General features: G+C 42.1%; 1 protein-coding gene across 1 annotated transcript in view; it reads right to left on the bottom strand.

The window, feature by feature from the left end:
- INSYN1 (inhibitory synaptic factor 1) overlaps positions 1-12,631 on the bottom strand; it is a 59,463-nt gene that overhangs the window by 20,475 nt on the left and 26,357 nt on the right. The gene's annotated exons all lie outside the window — the stretch shown is intronic.

The following is a 12,631-nucleotide window of genomic DNA, read 5'->3' as shown; positions in this document are numbered from 1 at the left end:
TGGGCTGACATGCTCGTCGATGGGATCAGGCCAGTAGCTTCCTGAGCATCTATGTCTATTATCTTTTGAGGGATACTTCTGGGAACTTCAGTTCTCATGATCCTTCTCTCAGGCAGTAGTGCTGTCCATGACCTCAAGTTCTGAAGACTGGAATGACACCGTGTGATTCTCAAAAAATCATTTACTCTTTCTAGTATTAGTATCCTCTTGGGGAGGAAGCAAACATTTATTAACCACCTACTATATGCTAGGTGCTGTGCTAAACACCTCAGAAATATTATATTTGAAAATCATCAATTGGGGATGTAGCAGACTCTGTCCAACTGTTCTAGGACAGACTAGAGTTCTAGGGCTATAAAGAGCCCCAGGACTTCTCTGGCTTTCTCTAGGTTTTAAGTTCCTGGAAGCAGAGGAAGGTCATGTAAATGGCTGCCCTCTCTAAGGTGACTCCTGAATCCGACTCTTAGCACAGTGGAAAGAGCAGGGCATGGGTTTGGATATGTCTTTGCTTACTATATATGGGACCTTGGGTAAGTCACTTCATCTCCATAGGTCTCAATTTCCTCACCTGTAAAATAAGAAGATTGGGCTGGCTGGCCTCTGATTCTGGTCAACTAGACTCAGTGTCTTCCTCTAAAAATTATGGAGTTGGGCTAAATAATTTTTAAGGTCCTGTCATACTCCCAGATTTGAATCCTATGGTCATCCTGTCCTAGTGATAAGACCACAGCTACAGCTGCTCTGAGATAGCCAATTAGTCTAAACCATCTAATCTTAGTCCAGTCTAGCTCATTTCAGGAGGCTCTTTGAGAATCAATGAACAGGCTGGAACAAAACTAGCCTAGATTCAACCTCAAGTCATGGCCCTTAGCCTGCCTGCTCCAAGTGTACAGTGAGAAGAATCAGGGAGTAGCAGCTGTGGTAGTAAAAAGAATAGAGATTTTGGTACCAGAAGATCGGGATTCAGATCCCACTTAGTATGTATGTTACCTCAGTTTACTTTTTTGGGCATCATTTTTCCCATGTCTAAGACTGTGGAGGGTAGGTCTAAGTGATACCTAATACCCCAAACAGCTTGGAAACCTACAAAACCACTGTCATTGTTAGGTCTAGGACTTTTTAGACAGTATGACTAGGGATTCCAAGGTCCTGGGATAAGTGCAGGTGGGGATTGGAGGATGTAAAGTAATTTAAGGTCCTAGGAGAGATCATTCCCTTTGAATCACCAGAAATGAATCAGTACCTGAACCCCACCTTATTGGTTCAATACAGGGTTTCTTAACCTTGGGTCCTGGGGTCATGTTATTTTAAAAAATATATGTATACACACACACATACAAAGCTTCTTTTCAAGATAATTGATTTCCTTTCTAATTCTAAGCATTTAATTTTCTGCATTTAAAAATGTTATTCTGAGAAGGGATCCATGGCACCAAAAAGGTTAAGGATCCATACATAACTTAATGGAAAGAACACTGGATTTGTAACCAGAGGAATGACGTCCCAATCCCAGCTCTGCCATTTACCTCTGTGCCTGTGTGTGTGTGTGAGACCCTGGCCAAGTCACATGGCATCTTTGTCTATAAAATGACTGGGTTGGGCTAGACAACATCTAAGGTCCTAGGACATCCTGGTTTTCCCTCGTTTCTAGGGATGAGGTGACAGGCAGCTGCTAGCATACCCACTTCTCTTCTGCAGAAGTCACCTGCAAGGATCTGTTGCACCTTGAACCCAAAGGTACACTTAAATTCAGTGAAAATAAATGATCTCGACCCATCCCCCACCCCGAATCACAAAACCAGAACCCAAACTTCAGGACTTCAAGATGTGGACTGTCTCCTGTTCTGGGATCCCACCTGGGAGTCAGTCAATCATCAACAAGCATTTATGAAGTGCTCACTATGTGCTAGGGCCAAGACCAGGAGAGTCTTACAATGTAGGTGGGCCCTTTGTGGCTCGTCTAAAATCATTGTTTGGTGTCTCTTGGTCTGAGCAGGGGACATATATGAGAGGAGGAGAGAGAACAGGGCAATGCCTCAATCTTTTCTGTATCATAGTCAAGCCTATGGGTCCCATCTCAGAATAAAAGTCTTAAATGCAAACAGCAAAAGATGCAGGATTACAAAGGAAAACAGTGATATTGAAATAGTTACCAAAATGGAAAACAAAACCAAGTCCACAAAGGTCTCCCTCCTGTTCAAGGCTTAGGATGGCTTGGTATTGGGGAGAGGACAGGCCCTGGAGGCCATTCTCCCTGTATGTCTGATGCTGACTGCTAGTGTTGGGTGCTTCCCTGGGGAGGAGAGATGGGAAGGGGGAACCTTGGTACCCCTCCATCCCTAGTGCCTCCAGGAAGGCACTACCTACAGTTTCCTTGCCTCCTTCCCAGATTTTCCCCTCCTCCTATCCCCACTGCCTGCTCTCCTACCTCATTAGCAGCTGTTGCACGTTGTAACCTTGTTACTGTTAATGATAGGCACTTCCCTGGCCCCACAGGAGGGAAGGAGTAGATGGTTAGGCCAGGCCCCCTTGAATGATGGGAGAGAGAAGGGATATCCATTACCCTGTATAATTTCAGGAAGGGACTAGAGGATATTACTATAATAATCATTCCCACTTCACTGATGAGCAAGTTGAGGCTCAGAAAGGTTGTGACTGGCTCATGGCCACATATTTTAGAAAGTATCCTAGGCACTGTTTGAACTAAGGTCTTCCTGACCACATAGACCTTACTAAAATGGTAGAGCAGTGGATGGCCTTTTTCCCTGCCATAATATAAAGACCTCTATCAAGATGCAGGCAAAAAGAATGGTTCCCTACCTACTGCACTTTCCCCAAATTCTCTGCTCTTTCTCCTTCCGTTTTTTCCTTTGACCAATATTCAGACTCACAAGATACTCCTTCCTGGTAGGGCTAGGCTACTGCTCTGAGCAAAGGCCATTTGGTTTAGTCTCAGTGATAACCAGCTGTAACTACACAAACCTCAAATTCAGCTGGTGGCTAGAGGGAAGGTGCTGCCAGTTGGGAGAATAGTTTAGCTGCAGGTGTAGATGAGCTAAGAGAGGGGGAAGCCTGCCTCTCAGGGAATATGGCCCTTAAACCCATAGAGTTTGGTGGGAGGAAGGAGAAGGAGGCTTATGAGACCTTGGTAATGGGACCTTGGGGATGGTAATCAGTGGACAGTAGGACTCAGCACCATCTCCCAAGGCTGGGAGGGGAAAAGACAGTAACCACTATGGGGATGAAGAATCCCCACCCTGAGCTGGCACCCTGGGCCAAAGCCCTATTCATTCCAAACGAGTGACTTCAGTCTATAGTCATAGTTATAGATTGGGTCTGTACAGTCTCTCCATCCCTCTTTGTCCATATCTGCTGAAATCATCCCAAATTCTGAATCTCCTTTTAATTCCCAGGTGACTTAAATTTGGCTTATTAGGAAGGACTGTGACTGGGATGAAATGAATCCTTTCCCCACCCCAAGAGAAATGGGAAAACCTATGTGGTGAGCGGGCACCAAGGGTGGGGGAAGATCTGATTTCTGGTCCTAGTATCCTGACTTGCTATGTCCTTAAACCATAAAGCTAGACCTGGAAAGGACTTCAGAGGCCAGACAGCCTAGTTTCTCATTTTACAGATGATGAAACTGAGACCCAGTGGGGTAAAGTGGTTGGCCCATGGTCCCATAGGTGATAAGCACCAGAGAGAAAGGATCTGAATTTGGTTTCTTTGTTTCCAACCAGGATTATTTTTACTCTACAAAGAAATCTTCCACTTAAATCTCTTTAGACTTCAGTTTCCCAATCTGGCAATTGGAAAGAGTAATTCTAGCCCTGCCTATTTGACAGAACTGTTGTGATAATGAAAGAACGGATAAAAAAAATCACATTGCAGATGTAAGGTTCCATCATCATTCTGGGGCATATATAGACGATCAGATGGCTGCGGATGGTCAAAATTGATAAACCACCGACAGATCTGGGAAGTGCTTCTGACCTGAGGCCCTCCCCCCTCCTCCAAGTCTGGTCAGCCAATCCTGGAGCCACCGGCCCCATTGAAGCCACCAGCTCCATTCATGGCGGCCCAGCTGGTGGGAGTTCGGACGAGTGACTGATTCACCACTCACACCCGGGAAGCTGTGAAGCAAACATATTCTGAAAATATAGCTTTTCAATGCATGCTGGCACATCCTAAGCTGCCTGCTGGCTCTGGGCATGATTCTGGGAAAGAGAGTTAATGCAGGACCTCAATGAGGAGATCTCCTTGGGTACCAGAAGTCATTGGTGACAGCATCTGTCTGGCTCTGCCATGGGCAACTCCAGGGGCTTCAATTAGTGGAAAAAGAACCAGGCTGGCACTGCCCTTAGTGACCTGGTGAGGGTGAGGGGCTGAAAGGGAGAGGAGGAGAGGGAGAAAAAAGTGAGACAGGGCCAGCCTTTCACAAGTGGAGTAAGACAACAATAATTATAATGCACATTGATTTTCCACTTTAAGGTGTAGGGAGCTGCCAACATGATGTGACATGATATAAGGGGTACCTGATGCTAAGGTCCTCTGCCCAGAAATATTCAATACTCTACACACCTAATCTTCAATTTCAATTTAACAGGATTTTATTAAAGGTATATTTTGTGTCAGACATGGTGCCAGATGCTCGGAAAACAGACAAAAAAGAAAATGCCCTCCAGGACCTTACATTCTACTATAATCTTAGTTTAAAGGCCTTGCTGATGTATGAATTTTTACCATTAGACATTCATTCCTTTTGAATTATCACTTAAAACTTGAACACATCCTCTAAATGGGAATTTGTTTAGTGGTTCCATTCCAAGTGACAACTTGTTGTATGGTAGTATGAGGACAGAGTAGCAGGAGACCTGGTCACCTGAGGGAAGAGGCTCTGAAAATGAACTGGGTATAGAGTTAGGGATTCTGTATTATCCCTCCCTGGAGCTTTCAGAAATGTATCCATTTCCCAACCAACCATAATATTGTTGGGAACAGAGGCTTTACAGGGGGGGAAACTGCCTGCCCCTGGAGGCTTTGGAGGTGAGACTGCCTTTCTGGGACTGCCCCACGGTCTTTCTGACCTTGAATTCGACCTCGATTATTACAATTTCACTGTCCTTTTTAAAGATCCCTTATCTTCTTTCTGATCAACAGCAGGTACCTGATCAGAAATGGGAATCTCTCAAAGATCTGGTTCTAATTCTTCCCACATCCAGCCCAAGCTACACCTACTAACAATGTGTCCCACCATTTCATGGGTGCCTTTCCTGACTATTTCAGGTCCTAATTTTCTGATTTCCTGTAGAATCAGGATCTCCAAGCACATCAATTACCAACTTTTCTTGGAAAATGTCACAGTAGTGAATCTTGTTACCTTAACTAGACTAGGAGCCCTCTGATTGTCTCTTCCCCCATGCTCAGGACCAGCCTAAGGACAGCAGAGAACTCAGGAGGAATTTGCTGACTGATGGCTGGGTTCACAGAATCTGGGCTGGGGCTTCTATGTGGTCACACACGAACAGTATTTAGTCATCCTTCCTTTAGATTCCATCAAGCCCAGAGAAAGGATTAGGATTAAAATGTGAAAAAACATTACACTGGGAAGTTCCAGGACTGGTTCCCTAGGATTCCTGGTGTCCACTGCAGAATCCCCAGGTCCCTTTCACATTGAACTTGGATCACCTCCTAAAGAAAGCCTGTTTGTAATCTCTAGGCTGCTATTGCCTCTTTCCAAATTACATTGTATCTACTTTGTATTTGCATATATTTTGTATTTATTTTTCTATGTATGTTGTATTCCCTTCATAGAATATAAGTTCCTTGAGGGCAGGGATTGTTTTTGTATTTATCTCTGTATTCTTAGTGCCTCCCATACTGTAGACATTTAATGAATCTTCCTAGAATGGATTGAAAACCCTCCCCCTACTCTAGACTTTTCTAGTTCTGTCCTAGAGGCTTTTTCAGCCTGGAAATGTCCACCAATGCAGCCTCTTTCCTAGGATTGCTGAGTTCCTCCTCAGATCACCATTTTCGGAAGTGTTCAGGCCATCCATCTGTGCTAACTTTTCTCCTGGATCTATTTCTGAAGTCTTGTGTTTCAGCACAGTGCCAGGCACATAGTAAGCACTTAATAAAGTCTACCTCCCATCCCCCACTTCTCTCTCTCTCTCTCCCCTCTTGGTTCTTCTTTTCTTCCTTCCCATCTCTCCCCCTCCACTAGGAAAAGCAGAGATGGATTGATTGGGGGTAAGGGTAAGGAAAGGATTTTGCAGGAACATGACATTCAGTACAGGAATGAATAAAAATTCTTGATTTAAAGTCAATAAGTATGAGCAGGCTACCTGAATATATGCTATAGTCACCAAAGCTGGCTCAGAGCTCAGCCAGGAAGAAATCCTGGGCAAGAAACCAAAAACCTCTGGGGCCCAGGTGGTATCCTCATCATTTCCACTGAGCAAGGGCTAAAGAATTAAAAGAGAAAGGCAGATTTGAGAAGTGATCAGCTGTGTAAGAAAACAATATCTGGATCTAGGCTTTGGATTTCTGGATTCTGGTTTAAAATGTAGGCATGATGGGCCCTTGGCAAGGTTGGAATACATATAACAAGGACTGGTAGAAATGGATTTGCTGCTGCGTGTGGTGATGCAGGCCTGTGATCCCAGCTACTGAGGAGGCTAAGGGGGTGGGGAATCTCTTGAGCTCAAGGGTTCTGCAGCGGCTTATGCCCATCAGGTGTTTGCACTAGCATGGTAGATAGTGAGCCTCTCAGATGCCTAATAGGGACAAATTGGCTCAGATCAGAAATGGAGCAGGTCAAGGCATCCATGTGGGACAGTCATGAAATTGGGCCCATCAGTAACCCTTGTGCTTCCAACTTGGATGAGATAGAGAGAGCCAGACTTAAAAAAATGTGTTTGCCTTGAGTTTTATAAAGCTAACCAAAATAGCATAAGAAAAGGAAGAAAACTGCACACACACACACACACACACACACATACACACACGCACACACACAAATATATATATATATATTATATATACTATCTATATCTATCTATATATCAACCAAGTTATATACCACAGATAGGCACTGTACTGTGCAAGAATAGAAGAGATAGAGATGGCCAGAAAATCAGAAGAGACAAAATTCAAAGAAAGCTGCAAAAAAGCCCTATCTTCATAGGCACAAATACAAAACAGTATGGACAGCAAGCAACCAGAACCAAAGATCTCAATGCAGATTTTAATAAATGAATTTTACCTTAGCAGTCATTGAGACTTGGTGGTGGTGGGTGCAATGATTTATTAAGTGCTTACTATGTGCCTGGCTGTGCCAAGAATTTTAAAAGTATTATTTTATTTGATCCTCACAACAACCCTGGGAGGTAGGTGCTGATGTTATCTCCATTTTACAGATAAAGAAACTGAGGCAGAGTTTAAGTGTCTTGCCCAAGGTCACACAGCTAATCAGTAGATGAGGCTACACTTGATATTCCAGACTCCAGGTCCAGTGCACCCACTGCACTGCCTAGCTGCTTTTATGTGGTTCTGAGTTTACCTTATTCAAAGGGGAAAAATAGGCAAAAAGGCTGAAAATGTACAGCAATAACGACAAAACCAAGTGACACTCTGTACCAGGTGGTACAGAGGATAGAGTACTGGACCTGGAGACGGGAAGACATGAATTCAAATCCAGCCTCAGATACTTACTAGCTCTGTGTCACTTAACTGCTGTCTGCCTCAATTTCCTCAACTGTAAAATAGAGATGATTGTGTGCCTCATCTGAATAATGAGGATAATAATAGCCTCTACCTCCAAGGGTTGTTGTGAGGAGAGAATTAAATGATATTTGTAAAGCACTTTACAAACATTAAAGTGCTGTATAAATTCTAGCTATTATGAACATATTGAACATTTTAAATAATAAATGTATTATAAACATTAAAATGGTATTATTATTTAAAATATACTTTACATGCATTATCTTATTTGAGCCTCATAACAGCTCTGGGAAGTAGGAATTATAGGTATTATTGTTATTATTTCCATTTTACAGATGAGCAAGCCAAGGTTCAGAAAGGTTGTGATTTGTTTATGGTCACATACTTTAGTAAGTGTCGTAGGCACAATTTGAACCAATGTCTTCCTGACTGCCTACAACTCTGTTTTCTATACACTACGTTATATTAAAAAGATATACAAGGGCAGCTAGGTGGTTCAGTGAATGTAAAGCAACTGGCCCTAGAATCAGGAAATAAGGAGTTCAAATCTAGCTTCAGACTCTTACTATCTGTGTGACCCTGGGCAAGTCACTGAACCCCAACTACCTAAAAAAAAGACATATATATATAGACACTCATGTGAGGAAAGCTTGTAACTAGAGGAGAGGAAGCAACAGTGGAGAATTTTCAGGTAAAAATCAGTGGAGGAAGAAACATGTCAGACTGTCATCAGGCTATACTATAGGCCACCTGGCCAGAAAGAAGAAATATCTGAGGAGTTGGAGAAACAGATCAGGAGCCTTGAATAATAAAAAGGATTCAATTATTTGAATATCTCCTGGATCTTTCTCTCTAAAGCAGAGCAACTTTATGAGAAATAGAACTTACCTTAATGATAATTTCAGCCCTTTAGCAGATGAAGGAAATGCTAGGGGAACTACTGTTTTGGAATTAGCTCTTACAAGCAAGACCATAGATTTAGGGCAGTCAGAGACATTAGAAGGCACTGAGTCTAACCTCTTCCTTTTTACAGATAAGGAAACTGAGGTACAAAAATGTTAAGTGATTTGCCTAGGGTCACACAGCTAGTATGGAGGAGCTGGTTGCTGAAGTAGTAATGATAAGAACTTTGGGAAAAACTGACTACAGTATTTTATAATTTGCAATAGAGGAGAGGATAATGATGTACCCTAGATTCTGGGAGAGCAGATTTCAAAGGGTTTTAGAGAAAAGACTCTGAGGATTCCATGGCTTAAAATTGTAAGGGGGAAGTTAGTTAGGAAGGATAGGACCTGAAGATAGGATGAAGAGGTATAAGATTCTGAAGTATAAAATTCTCAAGACACAAAGATAAATAATTTTCATTAGGAGGGGAAATGACAGTTGTCAAAAAAGGCTATTTCTTGCCAGTAGAGATTATCTCAATTTTATCACCAGTGCCTAGAACAATGCCTGACTACACACAGTAGGTGCTTAATAAATGCTTGTTTAATGGTTTTACCAATTTTGATTTTATATAATACATGCCAAAAATAGGAACAAAGACAGGTAATAGAAGATGAATGCAAAAATACAACATGGTCCTACATCGGGGATACTACATCTCACACTGGGTTGAGGCTGATGAAGAAATCTAGAAAGAACAAAAAGGGGTCTTTAAAACTATACAGAGGAAAGAAAGATCAAAGAAGTCAAATGGCCATTATTTAGGGTCAAATTAAGACAAAAATAATTTATTAAGTACCTATGATATACCAGGCACTGTGGATGGTGAGAGGATTGGGTGACAATAATAGATAATGGAAAGAATGCAAAACTATTCAACTCTTATTTTGTTTCTGCTTTCTCTGCCAATGAAAAGAATTTTTGGACTGAAAAGGACAGAACAAAAATGGATAAAAAAGAGTTGATATCCAGAATAATTATGGAGATAGAAAGAACTTCTCTTGATGAAGTCAAATCACCAGATGCAGATGACCTTTATTCTAGGGTACAAAAAATATTCTGAATGTGGTAACTGAGTCATTGTCAATGAACTTGCATAACTGGAAAAAAAGGGAGATCTGTCACAGGATAGGAAGAGTGACAAGTAGACCAGTTTTCGAAAAGAGAAGAGAATGGGGGAAGGATAAAGACTATATACTTGTGAGCTATATTTTAATGCCTGGAACTCATTATGAAAGAGATGATAATGTCCATTTAAAACAAGGAAGCAGTGATCAAAAAGTCAGCATTGCATCCCCGAGAATGTCATGCCAGACTACCCATATCTCCTTTTGTGATAAAGTTACTAAACCAATAGGTCAAGAAGATGCTGTAGATAACATCTTACTTAGATTTTGGCTAAGTATTTGATGAAGTAAAATGCTATTCCTGTGGTGAAGGACAGATAGGTGATAGCATGGTCACAAGGGCACAGCATTAGTTGGACGAACAGATCTAGAGTAAAATGGTTTGATGTCAATATTCAAGGAGGTATCTAGCACCCAAAGGATTTGTGCTTGACCTTGAACTATTTAATATTTCTCATCAGTGACTTGGATAAAGGCAAAGATGGCATTCTTTTCAAATGTGCTTATCACTGAAAGTAGGGAGGTATAGCTAACATGGTGGAAGACAGGGCTAGGATTCAAAAAGATACTGACAGACTGAAACTGAGGGATGGAGAAGGGGCTGTATATAGAATGGGCCTGCAGGCTCTCCCCTCAATTCTCTTATAACCCCCACTATTAAAAGAGAGTGCCCTACTTTATTTACTAAAATAATATTTAATGGTGAGAAAGGTAAGTCTTACACTTGGGTTAAAGCCAGCTTTACATGTAGAAGACAGTGGGGGTATGACTAGGAAGCAGCTGGTCTGAGAAAGATATGAGGCTTTTGTGAACTGGGAGCTCAATGAGAGCAAAGAATGTAATGTAGCAGCCAAAAAGGGTGATGCAGTATTGGTCTGCATTAAGAAAGACATAGCATCCAAGATGAGGGTAATGGTAACCTTGCTCTACTTTGCCTTGGTGTAAATTTATCTGGGTATTTGGCTCTTGGCCCTACATTTTAGGAAGGGCATAGAGAGATAGCAGACAGACAGACAGGCAGACAGACAGCTAAACAGATATACATACGTATAGGATACATATATAAGATCTACCTGGGATAGATAGATCTATAGATCAATAGATAGATACACACATATAGGACACATATATAGGATATATATATATATATATACTGGATAGATAGATAGATCAATAGATAGATATCCCACTTACTATGTGGCAGACACTGTGCTATGTGTTGAGAATTCAAATATGAGCAAAAAGCAAGTCAATCCCTATCCTCAAGGAGATTACATTCTAATAGGTAAAATAACATCTAAAAGGTTACTAGGAAGAATGGGGTGACATGACCAGCATGATGACACACACATACCTTAAGGTCATATCATCTGAGGAGAGGTGGGATGTACTGGGGATATTTATCCTGGAAAAGAGAAAGCTCTGGGGGCCATGATATCTGGCTTGAAGCATTTTCAGGGTTTCCATGTGGAACAGGGATTAGGCTTGTTCTGCTTATCCCTTGGAGGATGGAATTAAAGGCAATTGGATGAAAAAGTACAAAAAGGCAGATCTGGGCTTGGTGCAAGGAAAAAAGAATTTTGCAATAATGATAGCTTGCCAAAAATAGGATGGATCGATAAATGGGCTGCCTCAGAGGCAGGACTTTCCTCCTCCCTGGTTATCTCCAGGCAAGGACTGGATGACCATTTCCACATGAGTTGTCTAGGGTCTTGTTGCTCAGGTGTGGGTTTGACCAGAAGGTCTTTGAGGTCCCTTCTAACTGTTCTGTCTCAACTGTGACCCATTAGGGTCATCATTATGTGCAGACGACTGCCATGCTGTCATTGTGTAAAATATGTCCCTGAAGCCACCTAGAGCCTGAGGGAGATTCTGAGGGGAACTCATGGGTCATATGGGGACAGGCAGCACTAGGTGGAATTATACTGTTGGAAGAGCCCCTTTCAGGGATCTGGCCCCTATTCTTTGTTTTCCTCTCAGCATCTATGCCCCATCTTCCCTTTTTTCTTCTTGGGAACCCTCATGCTATACTGTACTATATAAGCATAGTGTGGATGGTATAGGGCACTGAACATGGAGTCAGGATTCATATCCTACATCAGACACTTTATTGACTGTGTGACCATGGATAAGTCACTTTACTTCTCTTTGCTTCTGTTTACTCATATATAATATGTGATCCCATGAAGTTGCCTCTGCCACCTGTCCCAGAGGAAGGTGTTGGACAGTTGTAGCCCTACTATATTCCTCCTTTCCCCACCTCCTGGGATTTGGAGAGAATCTGGAGAGGGCAAGGCTGATCCCAGAGGGAGAAAACACTAATGAAGGAACTTTAGGCACTGGGGCAGGTGGGTGGGGGAGATCATTTGGGCCAGGGGTGATTCATGATACTCTTTAAATCATGCTGCATAGATAGGTCATCTACCTCATCTATAGCTATGACTGGCCCCTCCTATTAATCCTGATGAAGGTAGTACTTGAAGCCCACCTTGCAGATGGCTCTCCCAAAGAATCTGCAGATACCCAGTAAGCACTGATTATTTCTACATTATCTCTTGAGAAGGAGCTCAGTATGATTTTATAAACAGAGAAAAGCAGAGGACAGGGAGGTTAAGTGGCTTGTCCACTCTTCTCAGAATGGCTTTACTAAAAATACAATTTGCTTTTCTCCTGCCTTTCTAGGCTGGCCCAGCATCATCCTTAGGGAATACTTTGTACTCAATAAAGACCAGAGGAAAATCTGATTACATTTTTTAGGAATAATGATGAAGACTTAAGAGGGGAGCCTATAGGTCCAGACTATGTATATCCCTTTTCCTGTGCCATTTACA

This window comes from Notamacropus eugenii, chromosome 1, assembly GCF_028372415.1.
Source record: "Notamacropus eugenii isolate mMacEug1 chromosome 1, mMacEug1.pri_v2, whole genome shotgun sequence".
Classification (NCBI taxonomy): Eukaryota; Metazoa; Chordata; class Mammalia; order Diprotodontia; family Macropodidae; genus Notamacropus; species Notamacropus eugenii.
The sequence above is the reverse complement of the archived record's forward strand: the minus strand, read 5'-3'. Positions and strand labels throughout refer to the sequence as shown.